This window comes from Myotis brandtii, unplaced genomic scaffold (genome assembly GCF_000412655.1).
Source record: "Myotis brandtii unplaced genomic scaffold, ASM41265v1 scaffold349, whole genome shotgun sequence".
Taxonomy (NCBI): domain Eukaryota; kingdom Metazoa; phylum Chordata; class Mammalia; order Chiroptera; family Vespertilionidae; genus Myotis; species Myotis brandtii.
In genome coordinates this window covers 1028852-1043201 of record NW_005363427.1, presented here as the reverse complement: position 1 = coordinate 1043201, position 14350 = coordinate 1028852, and the positions used below count along the sequence as shown (strand labels likewise).

At 38.0% G+C, this 14350-nt stretch overlaps 1 long non-coding RNA gene across 3 annotated transcripts in view; it reads left to right on the top strand.

Annotated features, from left to right (window-relative positions):
* Positions 1-6: 6 nt before the first annotated feature.
* The window catches only part of LOC102239002, a 90285-nt gene continuing 75941 nt past the window's right edge, over positions 7-14350 (top strand). The window contains exons 1-4 of one of the 3 annotated variants that reach the window (XR_001363166.1): positions 7-280; positions 1752-1854; positions 4889-4975; positions 6178-6229. This is a non-coding gene — a long non-coding RNA (uncharacterized LOC102239002). The remainder of the gene's footprint in view (positions 281-1751; positions 1855-4888; positions 4976-6177; positions 6230-14350) is intronic. The other 2 variants (XR_001363167.1, XR_313888.2) reach the window with 2 other exon arrangements.

The window sequence follows — 14350 nt, the reverse complement described above, 5'->3', positions numbered from 1 at the left end:
TCCGAAGGCTGACGGTGCACATGCACTTGGCGCCTTGTGCACGTTTGGACGAGGGTTTAATGGAGACACGTGGGAAGAGGCTTGGTCCCTGGTGGACCCCCCAAAAAAGCCTTTTGGGGTGGCCCAGCGGGTGTTCGGGGTTGGGAAGGAAGAAAGAGTGTGAGTGTGTGAATGTCTGTCCTAAGGAAGAGAAGGATGGCTAAAGGAGACTTGATTTTCTTGGATTTGCTGCAATTCCTTAAACCAAACCAGTCTTTCGAGGCCTTAAAGTAAATTACGGGTAAGTGGGGACGGATCTCTGGAGGAAATAAAAAGCCCCCCCGCCCCCGCCCCGGGTTTTCGGGGTAGCGGGCTTGGCGGGTATGCTCTCCATGCAGCTTCTGACGTTATCTCACCTGGCGGGGGGGATTGAGGGGGGGGTGCTGCGTGGGTGGTGCATGTGTCTTTGGCTTAAGGTGCTGAAGCTGGGGCACTTGTCTTGGGTAGACTATGGGACTTGAAGGAGGCAAAAAACTGTAGTGCTGTCTGTTATGCTCAGTTAACTTTAGAACCTCAGTCTCTGTTCTCTGTTTCTCTCTATACACACACGCGCACATGCACGCACACATGCACACACACGAACCCTGGTGTGGTCTGCTTGCCTCTCTTTTTCTTTCTATCCCTCCCCCCTCTCAAGCACATCCACACACTCAACACACACACACACACACACACACACACACACACACACACACACAACCACACACACACCATGGTTGGGTCTGTTATTCTAAATTAACTCCAGATCTCTCTCTCTCTCTCTCTCTGCCTCTCAATCTCTCTCATCTCTCACTCTCAATCTCTTTCACTCTCAATCTCTTTGGTCTTTCTTAGTCTCTCTTGTCTCTCAATCTTGTGTATCTCTCTCAGTCTCTCATCTCCATCGCTCTCAATCTCTCTTGTCTCTCTCAATATCTTATCTCTCAATCTCCTGTCTCTCAGTCTCATCTCTCTCAATCTCTCATTCCTCTCTCTCTCTCTCTCTCTCTCTCTCTCTCTCTCTCTCTCTCCTCTTACAGATCTCATTTCATGGCTGCTTTGACTCACTAATAGTTGCTTATGGATCTTTATTAATTGCTTGTTATGCTCACGAATTTTTATTCATTTGACTTTTTTTAAAGAAGAAAAAAGACCTATCTGTATTAAAATCTGTGGGGTGTCCTAAAGATCTTTCAGCATTCATTCATATTCGAACTAGGAATACAGCAGTAAATAGCCCACCTAGTCTGTTTATATTGAACAAAGCTCTAGTTCATGTTAGAATTAATATTATTATTTTAAACAGACATTTTACAATCATGTGACAAAGTAACCTTTCCCTAGATTGCTCCCTCTCTTTTCTTCATGGGAATTTACAGAATTTTTGATTACTCGATTAGCAAAATGGTGAAGTTATCTTCTAATTTTAAGGGACAGGTCTTGAAATGGTTGTAGGTTGGCCTGTGGATGGGTTCTATAACTCCACCTCTTACTTTAATGAACTGATCAGAGTAGTGTTGATCTGAGACTTATATATGCTTTGATTTCTAAATAATTTATCAAAACATTGGAGGAGAGGGTCTCCTTACTAAATTTCCACACAGGAGAAAGAGCACTATTATTTCCTGGAGCCAAGATTTTGCCACTTTCCCCCCAAATGTCCCTGATAGATGCCTAGAAAAGATGCATGGTTGATGAATAATACATTGTTTATTTCCCTTTTATGTCTACAGGTGGCAGTGCAGAAGCCAAAATGGGAGCTTCTAGAAGTGGTTTCTGAAAAATAAGACCGCATATACACAAGTAAGCAAGCACAGGAATCTGAAAAAACCACAGGTATGTAAAACAATTAAGCCACCTATCTGGTTTTATAATTATTGCATTCCACTATCGACATTTATATAGACTTTTATGAAGTGAAGCACTTTGAGGTGGTCTCAAAGGAGAAAACATGTTTATTCTATCTCAGACAATGTATTTAAATAAAAAGGCTTGGTTTCATTGTTGCATTCTTTTTTACCATTCTAAAAGAGAAGCACTGTTTGTGACCATGTGCCTTTGCATTTAACCAGTTGTTGCTTGATACTTGTTTTTAAGAACATTTTTCCTGAGATCAACCAATGAACTTGTATGCATATATGCATAACCCATGGACATAGACAATGGGGTGGTGAAGGCCTGGGGTGGGGGAACAGGAGCAGGCTAGAAGGTGTTAATGGGGGGGAAAGAGGATCTTTGTAATACTTTCAATAATAAATATTTTTTAAAAGACAAATATAATTTTAAAAAAGAACACTTTTCCTGAAGCTGTATAAAACTGCAATGGTTATGAATAATTTCATTTGGGTAACAGTTTAACAGACTCATCTTGTTGAGCCAATGTGACAAGTGTTTGCTTTTCACAAAATCTGCATCTCATTGTTGACTTGATGTCTCACTTAGCAGAATACCGAAATACCGATGCATTAGGTATTCTTTTAAGCCAGGTTCTTTTAAACCAGCTCTTCTCTCTTTAACCATCTCATCATTTTTCTCCTCCTACCTTGCTGCTTTTCTAAGCCCAACATGTAAGATGTACCTTCATAATTCACCCACTTGACTGAACTAACGACAGGTTTAATATGAGATCAAAGACAATCAAGGTCAAAAAAATTTTTTCATTATGACACAGTTAAAAAGAATTTCCCTTTGATTATCATTAAAATGCAATATTTTGCATATTAAGACCCTGTTTCTTTTTATTAAAGTATAGTTGACATACAATATTATTTATAGTTTCAGGTGTACAACATGCATAGCCAATGGTTATATTCCTTACAATGTAATCACCAGAATAAATCTAGTAACCATCTGTCACCATACAAAATTATTATGATAATATTAAGGCCCCTTTTCAACAATTGAGTAGCACAGTGTTATGAATGGTAGAAGAAGCCAGAAGGGGGAAAGGTTCACCTTTGTGGATTTTTGTTTTTCTTCCTTAAAATGGTGGGTCACGGTGCTCTCACAAGGAGGCTAAAGTTATTATGTTGGCTATAAAAGGATCAGGCATCAAAATGGCTGTTAAGAGAATGAAGCTTTCTTTCCTGAGGGGGTGTAAGTGTTCATCACAGTGCCAGAATGCGATGATATCTTGTGATTTTTGACATTCTGCCTTTACAGCTGAAGAGGGATTTTTTTTAGCCCCTGCCAATGAGGGTGTAAAACAAAATCAGATGCCATTCTTGAAGCTTAAAAATATCAAATTAGACATTTAACCCATAGAAAGCAAATTGAGAGCTCTGAAAGTATAGACTCAACTAAAGACAAAGTTTCTTACTGTAAAAAGCCCATGGCCTGGCTGGCATGGCTCAATGGTTGAGTATCAACCTATGAACCAGGAGGTCACATTTTGATTCCCAGTCAGGACACATGCCCAGGTTGTGGGCTTGATCCCCAGTAGGGGGTGTGCAGGAGGCAGCTAACCAATGATTCTCTCTCATCATTGATGTTCCTAACTCTCTCTGACTTTCCCTTCCTCTCTGAAATCAATAAAAATATATTTTAAAAAAAGATGGACCTCAGCTATCAAGCCCAGACCACTTTCTTTTTTGTTTGTTTTTTTTAAATATATATATTTCTTTATTGGTTTCAGAGAGAAAGGGAGAAGTAGAGAGAGATAGAAACATCAATGATGAGAGGCTACCTCCTGCACACCCCCACTGGGGATCGAGCCCGCAACCCAGGTATGTGCCCTTGGCCAGAATCAAACCTGGGACCCTTCAGTCCACAGGCCGACGATCTATCCACTGAGCCAAGCCGGTTAGGGCCCAGACCACTTTCTTAAAAAACAAAACAAAACAAAAAAACCCAAAAACCATGGATATGAAGTGGCTTCAGGAAAGCTAGCGAACATTTAGGAACATGTAAATTTGCACTGCATGGACCTTAAATACATTACCTGACTCAAGAAACTGGGAAGTAACTAATCATCCCCCAATGTATCTAAGAGGAATAAGCTCTAATCTTCTAAGTCAGAAAGGAAAAGAGCACAGTTGAGCTTTTATTCCTTTTTTTAAAGATATTTTTTCTTTATTGATTTCAGAGAGAGGAAGGGGAAGGGGAGAGAGAGAAACATCAATGATGAGAGAGAATAACTGATCAGCTGCCTCCTGCATGCCCCCTACTGGGCATTGAGCCCGCAACCTGGGCATGTGCCCTGACCAGAAATCAAAGGGGAACAGACTGACATACCTCGATGTGAGGGTGGGGAGACAAGGAGAGATAAACTAAAGAACTTACATAGTTATATGCATAGCCCATGGACACAGGCAATAGGTTGGTGAAGACTTGAGGGGGAGGTAGGGGTTGGGCAAAGGGGAGTACAGGGGTAAGTGGGAGATAATCTGCAATAGTGTCAACAATAAAAAAATATATATTAATAAGAAACAAACAAACAAAAGTGGTGACTTCCTGTATCATGGGTCGACATTCAACCACTGAGCCACACCAGCCAGGCTTATTCCTTTTTTGAATTATAGCATTCTCATTATAGAGACATTAAGTGCTTTAGAGATATTTTATTTTTAAGGTAACATACCTTAAAAATAAAGTGTAAAATGCATTAATCCAGCGGTTCTCAACCTGCGGGTCGTGACCCCTTTGGCAAACGACCCTTTCACAGGGGTTGCCTAAGACCATCCTGCATATCAGATATTTACATTACGATTCATAACAGTAGCAACATTACAGTTATGAAGTAGCAACGAAAATAATTTTATGGTTGGGTCACAACATGAGGAACTGTATTTAAAGGGCCAGAAGATTGAGAACCACTGCAATCGAAAGTGTATTTTTTATATGTGTGTTCCTCCATGTAACCACCACCCAGGTCAAGATACAGAACATTTCAAGCGCCCCAGAAGATTTCCTCCTTTTTACACTTCTGGTCAGTTTTCATCCCACTTCCAACCTGAAGGTTAGTAACCACACTATGATTTTTAAAGACTCCACTTGCTAGTTTGTCTGCTATTAAGCTCCATATAAATAGTATCATATAGAAGGGATTCTTAACTTGTATGTCTTCTTTCATATAACAATGTCTACAAGATTCATCTATGTCATAGTGCATATTTGTAGTTCATTCTAGTCTATTGTTGAATAGTAATTCAATTGTATGGATATACCACAATTTATCCATTCTTCTATTAGATCTTTGAATTGCTTCCAGTGTGGCTAATACGAATAAAGCAGCTATGAACATTCTTGCTTATGTTTTTGTGTGTGTGCACATGCCCACTCATTTCTCTAAGAGTGAAATTGCGGGGTCATAGAGTAGGCTTATATTTAGCTTTAGTAGATGTTGCCAAACAGTTTTTCAAAGTGGTTGTACCAGCTTAAATTCCAAAAGTAGTGTACAAAAATTCCAGTTGTGTTACATTTTCACTAACACTTGGTTCAGTCTTTTTAAATTTTAGCTATTTTGGGGACTGCATATTGGATCTCCATGTGGATTTTTAAATTTAAAAATTTTAATTGTGGTAAAATATACAAAATATAGAATTTATCATCATAACCATTTTTTTTAATTGACAGTTAGTGGTATTAAGTACATTCACAGTGTTTTATAACCATCACCACCATCCATCTCCAGAACTCTTTACCTCTTGGAAAACTGAAACGGTAACCATTAAACAACGAATCCCCATTCTGTCTTTTCCCAGGCCCTGAAAATCACCATTTTACTCTGTCTCTATGAACTTGACTACTTTAATTACCACATATGAGTAGAACAACAGAATATATATTCTTTTCTAACCAGCTTATTCCACTCAGCATAATGTCCTTAAAATTTATACATGTAGTAGCATGTGTCAGAATTTCTAATATTTGTCTGTTGGTGGACACTTGGGTTGCTGTCACCTTGTTGCTGTTGTGAAATTGCTGCCATGAACATGGGTATATAAATATTTCTTCAGGACTCTGCTTCCCATTTTTTCGGGTACATACCCAAAAGTGGAATTGCTGGGTTATATGGTAATTCTATTGTCAATTTTTGTAGAACCACCATACTGTTTTCCAAAGCTACTGTACCATTTTACATTCTTAACAATGTACAAGGGTTCCAGTTTCCCCACATCCTTGCCAACACTTGTTATTTTCTGATGTGTTTTCTTATAGTAACCATTCTAATGGATGTGAGGTGATCCTTATGGTTTTAATTTGTTTCCTGGTAAGTACTATTGTTCAATGTCATTTCCTAAACTTACTGTCATTTGGATATCTTGTCAAATTCCTGTTAAAATCTTGCCCATTTTAAAATTGGATCATTTATTGTTGTTGTTTTAAATTTCTTTGTCCGAGTTCTTTTATATTCTACATATGAATTCGTGTTCAAATATATGTATTAGAAATGTTTCCCCAGTTTGTGGCTTGCCTTTTCACTGTCTTCATGGTATCTTTGGATGATTATTTTTAAATCCTCATCCAATTTTTTAAAAAATTGATTTTAGAGAGAGAGGGAGATGGAGAGAGAGAAAGAAACATCGATGTGAGAGAGAAACATCAATCGGTTGCCTCCCAGATGCATCCTAAGGATTGAACCCACAACCTGGGAATGTGCCCTGACAGGGAATCGAACCTGTGACCTTTTGGTGTATAAAACAATACTCTCATACTGAGCCACACTGTCCAGGGATCTTTTGATGATTTTTAATGAAGTTCAATGATCAATTTTTTCCTTTATAGCTATTGCTTTTTGTGATCTATTTATGAAATCTCTGTCTACCTTGGGGTTATTTTTAAAAACTTTTTAGCCTGACTGGTATTGCTCAGTGGTTGAGCATCATCCTAGAAACCAGGAGGTCAGGGTTCGATTTCCAGTCAGGGCACTTGTTTGGGTTGCAGGCTTGATCCCCAGTGGGGGAGGGGGTGCAGGAGGCAGCCCATTAATGATTCTCTCTCATCATTATGTTTCTATCTCTAGCTTGCTCTTTCTTCCTCTCTGAAATCAATAAAAATATATTAAAAATGAAAATAAAAACCTTTTGAGTTAGTGAAATATGTAAAGGCAATCTGTTTAGAAGATGCAATAAATTAACTGTAAGCATATTTCAAATAAGAGCTCTTAGGTATAAATATTGGAGATTTTCTTTGCTGTAGCAGTTTGCAAAAGTGTATTTTTCAATAAGATACAGAGACACAGATGCTGTCACTCAAGTGGCTATCTCTCCCCAATACTGATTATGTCCTCAGGGTCCCTCTAGAGTGGGCCCTAGGGAACAGCCTTGTGATGACTGGGCTAGAAGAAAGAATGTGGCAAAATGGATAGGTATCTACTTTTCCTTAATTTGTAATCCATACTCACTGAAATCTCTTTCCCTGCCCCTCTCCCATCTGAAAGGAGGGTTGCTCTGATTTGATGCTACTTCTTTCTTTTGCCTCTAAAATATCAATGCCCTTGTGATTTTGCCATTTGTTAGCTTTTTCTCATCTCCATCTTCATGTTTTCCCTGAATGCCCTGTGTTCACATTCACTTTCATGTCTTGGGCAGTCCCACTCCCTCTACCCTGTGTTGTAAGGACTCCTTGGGTCTCTTATCTCCTGCTCCCATGACCTGTTCCTCAACATAACATTCAGATCTGTTATTTTTATCTGCCTCCTGGGAATCTCCCACTGGATATTCCACGGGTGTCTTTATAAAAAAGACTCCTCTCCAGTCTAATCTTCTGCTTTTCTTCTTTAATTAATATATTTGCCATTAATCTAGGACCCCCAAAGTAGAATTCTTGGCACTGAACCCAATCCTCCCACACAGCTTCTATCACTCTCACATCCCATGTTTAGTCGGTTATCAAGGCTGCTGGGTCTTTCTCCTGTCTCTGAAATATCTTTCAAAGGCATCTTCTCTTCCCTATATTTGCTACCTCATGGCTCAGGTTCCATTTAGGATAGTAGTTAAAGCTCCCAACTGATTCTCCTCATCCTTAAACTCCCTCTAATCCTCTACTTGTCATCAGTTTTCTTTTCCAAAAACACAGATTTAGTCATGTCATTTCCTACTTAAAAATAATTTGTAGCTCTCTGCAGCTTACAAGAGGTATTCAAATCTCTTAGCATGATTTATAGTATGACACCCTTCATTATTTGCCTTCAACCTGCTTTTCCTGTTCTATCATCTGCCATTTCGTCCCCATACTCCATCTGTCCTAAACTATTTTTCATTCCTAGAACATTCCTTGAGTTCCTTCCTGCATCTGTGCTCTTGCACATGTTGTTTCTTCTTCTTTTAGTGTCCATTCTTATCCACTGGTGACTTAATATATTGTTTGAAAAATCAGCTCGTACATGACCTCTTTTCTTTTTAATTATTTTATTGTAGGAGACACTTAACATAAGATCTACATTCTTTTTCATGACCTCTTTTTTAAGTGAGCCTTCCTATCCTCTAAGTTAGGGGTAGGGAACGTCTGGGCCGTGGCTGTATAAGGCCTGAGAAATCATTTGGTCTGGCCCTGCCAGGGCATTATGGGTGATTTAATTAAATATTTGACCAAATATAGCAGCTAATTTTTAAGTTGATAATTTTGTATGGCCTGTGAATGATGTTATAAATATCCAAATGCCCCCCTTTGTATTGGAAACCTTATTAGGGAGCATCTTTGAGTATTTGCTATTGATTTGCCTCTAGCATCTGATTTAAAAGGCATTTTGGGAAAAGAATGTCAGGAAATGAAAAGAGATCTGATTGATTGGAGTTGATCATCTGTGTTCTCCCTCACCATGTGTGAAAATGAAAATATCTTCCTACTGAGAAACAATAGTTTATCCAGTCTTAATGTTTATGTGTTTTTCCAGCTGTTGCAAACTATTCAGAATGGGAACATCAATTTAATTGTTTGTGATTTACTGCCTATTAAAGGAGGAAGGACAGTTACAATATACATATAGAAGTTTAGTTGAAATATACATTGAAGTTGAAGTGTATGCTAGTGACCCTGACTTTCCAGAGATAGTATAGTAACCATGGATAGCTTTGAGTTTTTTCCAGAACTTGGTTTACTACACATCCATATGTTTCAGTGAAGCTGTTAGAAATAAAGAAAACAGATATAAATTTTACCATATTAGAGCCCATTTCTACTAATCTTAGATATACAGATAAACTGAAGTGACCAAAAAGCATAAAAGAATAGCAGACACTTAATGGGCCTTAGACTCCTTATAACTGCTTAATGATCTCCTTGTTTTCCTCCTGCCTTGTGCCACTCCTAGATTGGCCGCGGACACAGTTAGAGGCATTAAAAATCTATAACCTGAGTAATTCTGTGAGAATAACATGCTACTATTTATGTGTGAAAATAGAACTTTCATTTAATGTTTAAAAAATATTTAATTTTTTAAGGCATGCTTTTCCTTTTATTTTTCAGAAAACAAAAGATTTAGTACATATATCACTATATCCTATTTATACATCAGTTTCTAATTGAAACTCTTGCATTTGCTGTTTAGTTAAAATGACAACATAAATTCAAATGGCCATAGTTCAATATTTTTAGAAGACCATGACAATTTTGAGTTAAAAATCAGTATTTTATCTCTTAGTAATCTATCAAATCAAGGAATTTTAATGGATTCACATAGTATGCTAATTGAGATAGCATTTACAAGCACTCATGCTTTCTTCTTTTAAAAGAGCTAGATTGGCCCTGACCAGTTTGGCTCAGTGGATAGAATGTCGGCCTGCGGACTCAAGGGTCCCAGGTTCAATTCCGGTCAGGGGCATGTGCCTTGGTTGCGGGCACATACCCAGTAGGGAGTGTGCAGGAGGCAGCTCTTTTTTCTGATCGATGTTTCTAACTCTCTGTCCCTCTCCCTTCCTCTCTGTGGAAAATCAATAAAATATATTTTTTAAAAAAGAGCTAGATCGGTATCATAGACAATGATGTAAAATATTTTATGTACAATATTCCCAACATGTTGCAAAATGTGAATTCTCCTTTCTAAGTTATAGTTTACTAATGTATAAATACATAGTTTATGTGTACTATGTGCTGTGTGAAGAGAGAGAACCCACAATCCTTCTGTGAATGGTTAAAATACTAGTAAAGGCTATATGAAAATCACGAGCAAGTGTTTATTGAAATGAGCTGATGTTTATTGAAATAGCCATGTAGGACAGTGACTTGAGTATTATAGGACAGTGACTAGTTAAGAAGCATTTACATTGAGGAAGGTTGTGATAGTAACTATTGAATTCAAGGTGATACTTTTAGGAGCCTCAGGAGCCATACGGAATAGTGTTAATGGGCACACTGTCTGATTTTAAATAGGAATTTTAAAACATACACATTTAAGACAGGCTAGATGGAATCACTCTTCTATTGTTTAAATACTAATCTTCACATTGAAACATATTTAAAATGATTTGCCTGTTCTGTAAATACTGTTTTTATTCCTGGTTATTGATGATGATGATAGCGAAATTTTCTTACTATTGTGAGATTGTCATTATTTTGGGTTTTCTGAAGGGAGGCCTGGGGAGAGAGGTTGGGATATAGGGTTGCAAAGGCTGCTTTGCCTGTCTGGTTAGCGAGCTGTGTGTGCAAGAGGATCTTGGACTGTATTTGGACAATGAAAACAAAAAACATGGCAGGTATTTGGGTATGAAAATATAATGAAGGAAAGCAATGGAGTCTTAATGAATTTTCTAGGGAGGAAGAGGTATGGCTGTTTTAGCTAATCATGATACCTAAGATTTCTGCAGGAAAAAGAACATATGATACTTTTCCTTAAAACAGCTATGGTGAGTAAAAAAAAAACACAACATGTGCATGGAGGGGAAACCTTGTACAGTATTGATAACTATGCAGAGGATCAGCTATTCTCTTGATCTTTATAAATGGTAATGCGGGATCTTTTCCTTCCATCACCACTGTGTCTGATGATACTTTGCCATTTCTTACCCACGTTATAAATAAATGCTTTGAGACTCACAGAAATAACCCGACTGCTGGGGCTTAAGTCACTGTCCATGGCCACACCTTCTATGATTTTGACACATGTTTCTGCTCTGCCTGTCAATGTCAGGTATAGTCACAGTGTGTATGAGTGTGTAGTGTGTAGTGTGTGTGGTAGTGGGGGGACTTTTCCATTAATGATACTGGGTTTCCATATCCACATGATTAGAGTGAATGAGTATGTAGTGTGTTCTATTTTGCATCACTAGCAACGAATTATCTATATATATAAAAGCTTAAGTGACCTTCAACCAGTAACTATGACGTGCACTGACCACCAAGGGGCAGACGCTCAACACAGCAGCTGCCGAGCTGCAGTGACTTGGCAGCTGCGGTTCTCGGGTGATGCACCTGGAACTAGAGAGGAGGGAGCCCGATTCCAGAGTGTGTCACCTGAGAATTGCCCTCTCGCAATCCGGGACCCCTTGGGGGATGTCAGAGAGCCAGTTTCAGCCTGATCCCCACAGGCCAGGCTGAGGTCCCCCACTGGTGCACAAATCTGTGCACCAGGCCTCTAGCGTAATCATAAAAATCAAAATATTTCACCAAGAGTTTTGACCTTGCATTAGCTTTGACCTTGGACTGGCCTGGTGTTGGAATCAGAAGGTTGAGCTAGAAATCAGGAGGCTGCTGTTCTGGTTTCTAGTTGGCTTCTAAATAACTGTTGTGCCTGGGCACATCATTCTTATTGTTCTGGGCTTCAATTTTGTCATCTTTAACATGAGGGTTGGACTATTAGTTATCCCTAAGGTCCCATCTTGTTCTGACACTCCATCAATCTTAATACCTGGTTATTAAGTAACCAATTACTTAATTGGTTATAATCCCCTCCCCTCAATTTTGGGAAACTCTACCATAAAACTATTATTAGGATTAAAAATATTTGATTGCTTAAAACATGGAGTTACATTATTTTAAGGTTCATGAAATTAGATCAGAGGCCAGTTGGAAAATAGGCAATCATTCATAATAGTATATTCAAAATTATGTTATTGTGAAGTTTTTCTGTACTTGGTCAAGAGCAGAGTGACGACAACCCTACTAAGAATATAAACTTTATTGTTGAGTTAGGGTGCCCTGCGACTGTCCTCTTAATCATAACTTCTCCAAGACTAGGAAGGCTAAGTACTAGGCTAAGTTTTATGACTGCTACATGATTTCATCAATGCTTTCCGTATTTTCTACTAAGCATTTGACATTCACAAGTCCGAGTGTGGTTTTTCTTATATTCATTCTGCTTTGGTCTCTTGAGCTTGAATTTGAAGGTTGGTGTCTTTCATTGGTATTGGAACATTCTCAGCCATTGTCTCTTCAGATATTGATTTTGCCCGGTTCTGATTCTTCTTTCTGGCTCTCCAATTATATGGTCAGATGACCTAATGTTTTTTACAATCTGTTATTTTTTTTCTTGTCCTTTTTCTATTTGAATTTTAATATGAGCGTTTTTCATTGACTTTTACCTTCAAGTTACTAATTCTGTCTTTTGTTATATCCAGTCTTCTATTGAACCCACCCAATGAGTTAATTTTAGATACTGTTTTTCTTAATTTCATATATTATTTTTCTAGGATGTCCATTTTATCTATCTATCTATCTATCTATCTATCTATCTATCTATCTATTTATTTATTTTTATTTTGTTAATCCTCACCTGAGGATTTTTTTCATTTATTTTTAGGGAGAGTGGAAGAGAGAGGGAAAGACAGAAACATTGATGTGAGAGAAACACATCAAATGGTTGCCTCCTGCATGATCCCTGACCAGAGCCCCAGCCTGGGAGGAGCCTGCAACCAAGCTACAGGCCCTTAACCAGAATCAAACCTGGGCCCCTTTGGTCCACAGGCTGATGCTCTATCCACTGAGCAAAACTGACTAGGGCTCCATTTGATTTGATTTTTATATAGATTCTAGTTCTCTTTGAAATTCTCTTATCTCTCATCCATTTCCTCCTCTTTAAAATTCTTTAACCAATTAATCTGTTATTTTAAATATCTTACTTACAGAATCCAATAATCTGGATCATCTGTGAGTCTGCATCTATTGCCTTTTTTTCTCTTGAATATTGAATACATTTTTGCAACTTTTCTCATGTTTAATAATTTTTTTATTTTATATTAGACATGGTGGATGAAAGAATCTTACTAGTTCTAGATTACATCTTTTTCCAGAGAAGATTTACTCCTTTTTCTCTGTTAGGTATATATAGTGAGGAGATGATCACCTTCACTCCATTGGGAATTGAGCTAAGTCAAGGCTAGGTAGCAGTTTTAGGAAGACTCAATCCAACTGTGGTTGTCCATGCTCCTCAGGCATGGTTCTCCTGAGTTTTGATTGAAAAACTTAGAGGATCTTTGTCTCCTTAGCCCTGACAAACTGTAGAGATTAAATTTTCCCTTTGGAGGTCTTAAGATTAGCCTCCTGCCCCTTAATTTCAAATTATTGAAGCTGTCTTGAGGAGAAATCTGGTTATGTATTTGAGGCAGGATTTCTACTCTAGTAACACTGTGAAACTGGAGACTTCGCCTGTTAGGACCCTTCAGCCTTTCTCACACAGATCCAGAACTGAACAAATGGGAGTATTTCCCATCTGTCACATTAACCTCTGCATGTTCATCAAAGAACTTTGCTGGTTTCCTTTCCTGAGTAAAAATTCTTTCTCTCAGCAAGTCTCATCGTTATGAGCCCAGTGATTATCTGCACCTCAAAAGGGCTCTCTTATCCTTGAGTCCCTTATAGTCTAATGGAAGCTTCATACTTTTTTCCTGCATAAAACATATAAGATGGGATTTGCAGTTTCATAATACACATCATTTTCATGTCTGCATCTATTCTCCTCATGGAGTCTTCTGTTTCAATATTAAACATTTTTTCTGCTTCATGAGAAAAGTAATTTTGGTAGTAAGTATCTACTGACTCATTACAATATTTCCAAAGGAGGAAAATGGGAATGCTTAAACAATGTTGTCTTTTTCAAAATATTTTCATTGCATTTTGTTCAGTTTTTCAAGTTTAATTTGTCTAGAAAATACTTTGTAGGTAGATGTTAATGGAGGCAGTTTCAGTTGGTTTAAAACTGTCTCAGATGGATTCCTTATTGGACACATTTACTTTTTCTACTAAAATGAGGCATGACTGTCATTACAAATCCTCCCATTTGTGAGGAGAATTTGCTCCAGAGAATTCTAGTACCTTTAATAGGCAGCATTCATATGGTTTGCACATGTAAAAAAAAGAGAATGAGCCCCTCAAATTATTTAAATTGGAACCATTTCATTGTTAAGGAGCAATTCCGTTGTTAATTTTTCTTAGAAACTGTGTAAGACCTGTCCAGTGC